Genomic DNA, 8,997 nt, shown 5'->3' with positions numbered 1-8,997 from the left:
GACCTTTAAGTATCTCATAGGGGTGGTGTAGCTGTCCATTCATTGTGTCAGCTTGGCTGGATCACCACCGTGGAAGCTTTGAGCTGTGGGGACCCTGCCTGGTAGGGTGGGGAGGGCCCTCCCTAGAGTGACTCAGCACAAAAAAGACATAAAGGGATTGAGGAAATAGTTGATGTTCCAATTCCTTAGAGGAATTTCAGTCTTTGCAGTCATTTTGGGCTTCATCTCCTGGCTTCTAGTGCAGACTCTTTGGCCTCCAGCTTGGATCCTTCAGCTTTCCGTCACAGATTCTTCAGCTTCCATTGAAGACTCTTCAGCCTTCCATAGCAGACCCATTGGCCAACTGATAAGACACTTGCATGGAACGCTGCATTGAGCGTCAGACCATGGGACTGAGTCCTTCAGTCTCAGGTGTGCAGAGGCCCTCTGCATGCTTCCTCTTCCAACTCTGCAGCTTGCCGTCGGAACCCAATCTTGTAATTTCTTATACATTTGTACATCTTGTCTTATATCTGTTCCACTAGTAAAACCCTGACTAATACAGGTGGCCATCCTCTTCCCAAGACCCTACCCACCCAAGCCTGAGACTAAGGATAAGATTAAGACTAGAGATCATCAAATTCCGTAGATTTCCACCTCCCTAAATACTTAGAAGATCCCTAGTTCCTGACTGTATTGTGCCTCATTTCTCTGAGCACCTGCTGTCTGCTTTCAAACGTGTCCTATATCTACCTCCAATAAATCCTTCTCATACCTCTCTTACTTACTTTAGATGGGGCTCAAGTCTGAAAATTCTTTTTCAGTGACAGGAGTCAGTAAACCTGCATGCTTATTTTAACAGGGTGGGTTAATTTCTTTATTTCAGCCTCAGGGTCCCTCTGACCCAGTGCAGTGACAGCTCCTTAGCCTCTCCTGCTTTTTCTTCCCTTTGCTTCCACCTATGGGTGAGCAGTTTTGCCCCACTGTCCACTGTTACTGTGATGTGATGCTGTGAGTTTACAGCAACAGCAGGACCAACAGATCAGAGACTGAAATCTCTGGTTATGTCAGATATTTGTTGTAGTGATGGAAAGCTGCCTATCTCAGGTAGTGTGAGGACAGAGGCAGAAAAAAGGATAAAATAGGATCTCATTAAGCTGTATTGAAAAATTAATAGGAAATCTTACTGAGGGGAGCTTTAGTTCTGCAATTAGACTCCAAAAATTAGAAAGATAAAGACAAAGAAGGAGAAACTAGTCCTGGCAAGGTGTCAGTTAACACAATTAACATAAGAATTTAGGGCCTTGGATATAGCTCAAGGTGCAGCACATGCCTAGCAAGTGAGAGGTCTTGAATTCAATTCCCAATACTACTGCCCCCCCCCCCCCCCCCGCCAACAAACTAAAACAACAACTGTTCTGTTGTTCTCCTGGTTCTTGTTTCAGTCCAAAAGTTTATATTTATAATCTCAAAGATATGTTATTGGAATCCCACCAAGTTAATTTCAATCTACCACTCCCAGTGCAACCCACGGTGAAACTAAAGACACCAACACATATTTATAATTATTTTGGAGCCAAGGGGCCCTAAGTCCAGCCACATAGATGGCTTTCCAGAGCAAAGAGAGTGACCTAGGGCCACACCCAGGTTTTATTCAGTGGAGGAGGAGTGGCTTGAGGAAGAATGAATGAGAATTGTGGGAAGTCAGTGAGTACTGTGAGCTGAGCTAGGTAGGAGGCCTGCATTTACCTCCACCATATGCAGAGACTGAAACCTCTGCCTTATTTACTATACAAAAGACACAGAGAAAGTAATTCGCATTATGCTATTGAGATAGTATCTAATGTTTTGGGAGGTCTGGTGCTTCGGCTCTGATGTGTAATCTTTCAAGCCCCAGAAAGTCATAGTCTCCATCTCGAGGCCCGATTCCAGCTGGCATCACAGAGCACTGGCTCTTCGTCCTGTCTTGACCTGGTTCACATTAAAGAGTAGCAAGTGTGGGTTATAAGGGAAACACGTATGCCATCTTCAAAAACTACCATCAGCACCTTGGCTAGACCAATATACATTGCTTAAGGTCAATTGAAAGGCTAAAGAGAAGTCCTAGTCCTCTGTACATATCAATGCAAGGAAATAGGGTCAAGGCTCAGCCAAAATGGAGACAATTGCTCTTTTTTCAAGGAGAGTTACTTAGGTGGTCCCGCACAACAACAAGAATTTAGCAGAAATAGTTGACAGGTAAAACAGAGATGTAGCCAGGAACAGGTGAGGCCAGGGTTAACTAGCCTTCCTCACCAATAAAATACAAAGGAGCAAAGGGCAATCACCCAAGGACTCTTATTTACTATACAAAAGACACACACACACACACCCCTATATAAGTATATATGTATATTCTAACTTTAGCATTACGGTACCATTGCAGCAGATACACACATGTCCCCTTTAATTTCTAATTCTAAGATGCCCTTCTAGGAGGTCTTTCCCCCCTCCACACCCTATACTTATGTATCTCAAAAGGGTAGGAAGGAATCAAGAGTACAAAAAGAACAGACAGAGGTGCTCAGGTTAGGGTCAAAGACAGAGAGCCAATCAGATCGTGACAATATCCAGGTACCAAATGGGGGATGGGAGAAATCACTTGTTCTAAGTAAAAAGGAGCTGAGGATGAAAACCTAGGTGTCAAGGACCAGCCAGATAGCTCAGCAGACTAAAGTGCCTGCTTAGGCAGGCGCAGGGACTTGGGTTTGATCCCTGGAGTGCCATGCTGGTCCTGCCCCCAGGGTGTACTAAGACAGTAACTCAAACTAGGCGTGGTGGTACACACCTGTAATCTCAGTGCTTGGGAGGCTGAAAACAGGACTACAAGTCCAATCTGTATAGTGAGACCCTATAGACCCTGCTCTAAATACAGAATGCAAGCAAGCAAGCAAGCCAGCCAGCCAGCCAGCCAGCTAGCCCAGGTGTATTCATTTTCTGATGTCCCCTACTCTCCCAGAATAGCCTTCTATTGTAACAGAAAATGCACCCCCACTTCCTCCCCCACCACAAGCCAGTATACCTCAGTTTCTTAGTTGCCCAGGTAATACTTCTGTCTCCTAGAAATGGCTGGTAGCTGTGACCCATACCTGGGTCACTATGATGCATATTGTAAGAACCGGTGAAAGACAGCCAAGTGCTCTACCTCTGTACTTCCCCCTTTAAAGCTCCATAAAGTTCTCCCTCCCTGAGACTTCAAGACCTGACATTTTGAAGAACAATTGATTCCTAGTCAGTGCCCATCTGAAGTTAAATAAATCTGCCTTCAAATCCTGGGTGTTTTTTGTTCTTCTCCTAGCTGTAGCATCTGGTTGGCTGGGAAGACTGACTGTGCTGGCCTCTTGGTCACCAGTTGTGGCTCTCTTGGATGGAGCACGGACCTCTCCAGGTCCCGATGGGAAGGTACTTAAATGAGTTTTCTTGAGTCTCTCAGAGGTCTGGAGGAGGATTTCTGGCTTCCAGACCAAGTGGCTCATGTTGGACCCTAACGGGAGAAGGATGCAGGCTGCCTGTCTGTTTGCCTGCCTGCCTGCCTGATTCTGGTGAGACCGCAGGGGACACCCCAGTTAGTCCATCAGTGCTGGCCAGCTTGAAGAGAAGGGGAGCCTGATCAACTCTCATTAGTCAGGGCCCCACCCCATGGGAAGGGGGTTGGAATGTTTAGCCTCTGCTGAATGAATTCATGAGTGGAATGGACAGCATAGGCCATGGGCTGCTCATCTGTGCCCCAAGCCTGGGAAGCATGGGTTGCGACGGCTGATTGGGCCTTCCCCTGCGTTCCCACGGTGATCGAATTATGGCATAACAAAGGCCTCCCACTGTTCTTAGCTAAGTCCTGCCTAAGTCCATACAAGAGGTGCCTGTAGCCAGGTAGGCATTGCAATGGCTTCTCTCTGAGGAGCACCCACTCTTTTTTGTATATTCAAGGGTATACAGCACACACATAGGCAGCCAGAAATGGGAATTAGTCAAAACTCAGTCCCTGACTGCACGAATAAGGGCTGTTACAGGGTTAAAAATGAAGCCAAACTGCTCCCTGCATTGCAAAGAAAATAAACAAATATAAAAAAGAGGCCCATTCTTCCTGAGAATTCTCTTTGGCACCCTCGTCAGCCACTGAATTTGCTGCTATCAGTTTCACCCCCCTGCTCCCAAATTGTCCACTTCCAGCCAATTGAACCAGTTCCATTTCAATCAATCATTGCCTGCATTTGGCCATAGACACCCCCACCCCCTCTGGCTGAGATGTGCCTGGTCAGATCAGATGGTATCATCTAACTCCCACCTGGGATAACTGTCAACAGTTCTTTCTGAGTTCCACATTTTGACTGAGAAAAATTAGATTGCCTTCCATGATGGATGAGTTGCCACAAAGTTCACCCCTCCTAGAAACAAAATCAGTCAAGTGCTTCTCAAAGGCATCAAAGGGGCAGGGGGGCAAACAGCCCATCAACCACTTTTGCCCTGAAGGCTGATAAAAGAAAACACTGATGTCCTTAAGAAAATTTAGTCTAATAGATGATCATACTCTGGCTATGAGTTATAAGTCGTATAGACACAAAAAATAAATGTCCCCTCTATCTGCAAGACACCAAGAAACTACTATCCAGCCCCACCTCAACCTAAACCTCTCTCTACCCTATAGGGCTCAGATGACTAGGACAGGAAAAGTTCTATCAAACTGGGACCCTGAGAGCCTATGGTCATTGCAAAAGTTAGGGGCAAACCTGTGAATTTCCTGGTAGAGAATGGAGCAAAACTCTCTGCCTTCAAAAGTTTTGTCTGCCAAAAGTTACCATCACTGGGTGTTATGGTTTAGGTCTAGTTGTACCCCCCCAAACCTCATGCAGTCATTGGGGTAGGCTTCTAGTGTTCGTGATTAATTCATGATCCAATGCTGGCATTATGGGTGTGACTGCCATACTCACAGATAGTCTATAATGCAATATAAGGAAATGAGAGAGGCTAGCTCTCTCTGCTGCTGCCCTGGCTCCTCCCTTTTGCTCTTGTTGTTTTTCTGTCTTCTGTCTCTATGAATTGCTGCCCTTTGCCATGTGCTACCCTTGCCTTAGAGCCAGCTGAGTATGGACTGAAACCTCCACAAACGGTGAGCTAAATAAACCTTTCCCTCCTTAATTTTGGGTGCCAGGTATTTTGTCCCAGCAATGAGAGAAAAGTAACATAGACACTGGGGCAACTGGTACTCTTAGCTCTTGCCTCTTCTACCAGACAAAACTGCAGCCTGAGAGGACATTACTATGTAAGCCAGTCCCCATACCACTTCTGTGAAGAGACCTTCTTTTCAAGTTATAAGTGACCATCTCCTTTGCACCAAGCCAGTCAGCAGCCTCTCTCTCCCTGCATTTTTTTTTTTTTTAGTACTGGGAATTGAATTCAGGATCTTGCACTTGCCAGGCAGGCACTGTGCTATCGAGTTATATCCATGGCTCTGACCCTGAACTTTTAACTCTGACTGTTTCCCTAGAGTAAGATGATGTCTGCATCAGCCTGAGAGAGATAACCACAATTCTGAAATTCTGAAAACTCTTCTGAGAGGCCTGGGCTAATGACTGACCTCTGGGTTAGTCACATTGTTGTAAGATGTCACAGGAAACACAGGCATCCAGCCACATGGACTGTTAATCACCTTGGACAAGGTCTCTGTGCTGTCAACAACACAGCCATCACCTTGCATTCCCAACCCATATGCCTTTTTGAACTGTTACTCAATTGCCACAAGGGTTTGGGTACTCTCCCACTATTTTCAGGGAGGCCTTTGCAACAGATTTGGTCTTAGAATAGCCTGTTTCTCTGTCCCTTCTGGTTCCCTGAGGATAAAAACATTAGGTCAAAACTGTAAGATATTTATAGATTGTCAAACTTCTAAAATACACCTTTCCTTCCTATAAAACCAGTTGAAGACCTCCAATCTGCCAATGCTGCTAAAATTGCCCTCCATATACATTGCCTCAGTCACGTGCCACCCACAGCCTGCCAGTATGCCTGCGTGGACCTAAAGAAAACCTTCTTCTACCTTCTGTTGGCTCCTGTCATCCGGCCCCTCTTTGACCTGGACTGAACCTCTCAGGGCTTCAAAAATTTGTTTACCCTCTTTGGAGAAGACCTCATAGATGATCTTGCCAGTTTCCCAGCACAGTATGTCACTGTGCTTCTGATTAATGACACCCAAGCTGCCTGCTGGAAAGACGCAAACTCTCTGCTATGTATCTGGCAGAAGCTGGTTATGAAAAGCTCTGAAGATTTTCTTAGAGTGTCAATAGAATATGGAGCCTTGAGTTCACAAAAACAATGGTGCTTACTCAGACTGTCAGCTCCTGGGAGTGCCCAGTGGTCTACTTGTGCAGCCACTAAGGGCTGCCTCCCCTTTTGCCTTCATGCTCTAGTAGCCACTGTCCTTCTGATCAGGAAAGTTGACAAGCTGACCTTAGGCCAAAACCTAACTGTCTAGGTGCCACATGCTATGTTGGGCCTTGCCCTGTACTAAGAACTCTTACACAGAAATCCCCACCTGACTCTTGTGACAATAAACCCTCTCAGTTCTGCCATGTTCCTGCCCACAGAGCTGAGCCTGGCAGACCACAACTTCCAGGCACTCTGATAAACTGTTCACAAGTTTATCAGACTTAAAAAAATAAACTCCTCACAGATGCTGAATACACCTTGCTTATGGATGAAAGTAGCTCTGTTGAAAAATGGAGTCTGACAGGCTATAAATGCTGTAGTCACTGGGACAAAGCTATTTCAGCCAAACTTGTGCTCAAAATAATCTAGTCCAGATGCTTAAGCACCCTCTGGGGTTCTAATTGACTGAAGCATCAACCCTAATCAGAAAAACTTTACCTGGTACCCCCAGAAGATTCATCTTAATTAGAGCCAGACCTTCCCCCACCATATATTCTGTAAGTTCAAGTCATAGGGCTGGCACTCCCTGTAGCTAGCTCAGACTTCAGCGTCTGTGTAACTGACCCTGACCTCTACCCAACATGACTTAGTGCTTATCGGCACCTACCCAAGACAACAGAAGTTTATAGGATCCCGCTGCCCCTACATATGGTCTACCCATGACCATGGGCAATGATCAGTGGCTGTGCATTTGTAGCAGAGATAACTCAAAACTGGAACTATTAAAGATTTAATAAATATTAAATAAAAATTACATACAACATACAGTCACAAGCTCTAAAGCCTATTTTCAGAAGTTGAAAAAATGAAACATAACCTTACAGGAACAGCTTATAATCAGCTTTGTAAAAGTTTAGCTAAAGGACCATTGTACCTGTAGACACTCCTGCACACACAAAACTCTGCTTCATAGTACCTACCTCTACAAATTTCAGAAATCTAGCTTTAGATCCTTGAGAATTTACCTGGACAGCTCCTCCAGGGCTCACTCTGAAGAGACGATGTCCTCAAAGCCCTGCTCTGGTCATTCCCGGCACTGACCATTTCATGTATGGTTGAAGCCTGATGACACCATTCACAGGATTACTCCATACCTATTCCCCTTGATTTTTGATACTTGTCAGGATACTTATCCCAGTCCTAGCTTTCCTGCTTCCTGCTAGCCATGGCTTTTGCCTTAAACTCTATGGGCTGTTATCTGAAGAGAATAGAACAATCAATCCAACACTTGACCAAGATTTGATGAGCATTCCCTATACACTGGACACTCTCCTAGATTAGATCAACTCCCTCATTACCTTGTCAGGGAAATTATGTCTCTTCCTAAAAACAACTAAAAGAAAGACTGTAATAAGGCAATCTTGGGGAACCTTGGCCATGGTTCACCCTGGAATTACTGAGAACCCTAATTGTACTGCTTCTAGTTGAGCCTTGTCTCAGAAGATCACATATAATATACCCAGCAAAGATTTTCCAGGGATCTAAAAGAGGAGAAAAATGTAGCAGAAAACACACCTTTCCCCAGCCAGTGTACTTTAGTTTCTTAGTTGCCCAGGTAATAATTCCTGTTTCAGTTCCAATTGTTTCTGTCTCCTAAAAATAGCTAGTCACTATGATGCATATTATAAGAACCAGTCAAGGACAGCCAAGTGCTCTACCTCTGTACTTCCGCCTTGTAGACCCCATAAAAAACCTCCCTCTTTGAGTTTCCAAGGCCTGAAATTTTGAGGAACAATTGATTCCTAGTTAGTGCTCATCTGATGTTAAATAAATCTACCTTCGAATCCTGGGTATTGTTTCAGTTCTTCTGCTTGCCATAGCACTTTCTTTTTGTTCTTTTTAAAAAATGTATTTAGTACAGTGTCTACAGGGTCTCACTACACAGATTGGATTCATAGTAATCCTTCTGTTTTCAGCCTCTCAAGTGCTGGGATTACAGGCGCACACCACCACGCCCAGTCTCAATCACCATCTCAGTGCACCCTGGGGGCAGGGCCAGCATGGCATGCTGGGGATGGAAGCCTGGCCCTTTGTGCCTACCTAAGTAGGTGTTTCAGTCTGCTAAGCTATCTCACCAGCTCTTTCTTTTTCTTTTTTTCTAGATAAACTCTACCTTTTTAACTTAGTACTCTTGCTGTGTGATACTGGCAGGATCCCTGTAGCTGTGTGTTCTAGAAGAGCAGTGGTGTGGTATGTTGTTCTGTGCATTCCTCCTCCAAATGTGACAGTAGGAAAGGGGGCAAGATGTTCCCTGATTTGTTTTCCCTTGCATTCCACATTTTCCCAGCTATGCCCAGCTACTTGGGAAGTTTAAAAAGATCACAAGTTTGAGGCAGCTTTAGGTAGCGTGAAAAGGCCCTGTCTTGTCCCAAACCAGCGGGTCAGTCAACGAAGATCACCTGGGGGAGGAGCGGGGAATTGAAGAGGGGACAAAGGACAGGAGATGCGAGAAATGGAGGCAAGACAAAGATTCTGATCAAGCCTCGTTTATTTAGGGGAGGTTCTGGGTATATATAGGGGGTGATGGAATGAGGAAGTCTCGGCTCTTGGGGTCAG

Source organism: Octodon degus, unplaced genomic scaffold (genome assembly GCF_000260255.1).
Source record: "Octodon degus isolate 3935 unplaced genomic scaffold, OctDeg1.0 scaffold00132, whole genome shotgun sequence".
In the NCBI taxonomy this organism is placed as follows: Eukaryota; Metazoa; Chordata; class Mammalia; order Rodentia; family Octodontidae; genus Octodon; species Octodon degus.
Note: the sequence above shows the minus strand (reverse complement) of the source record.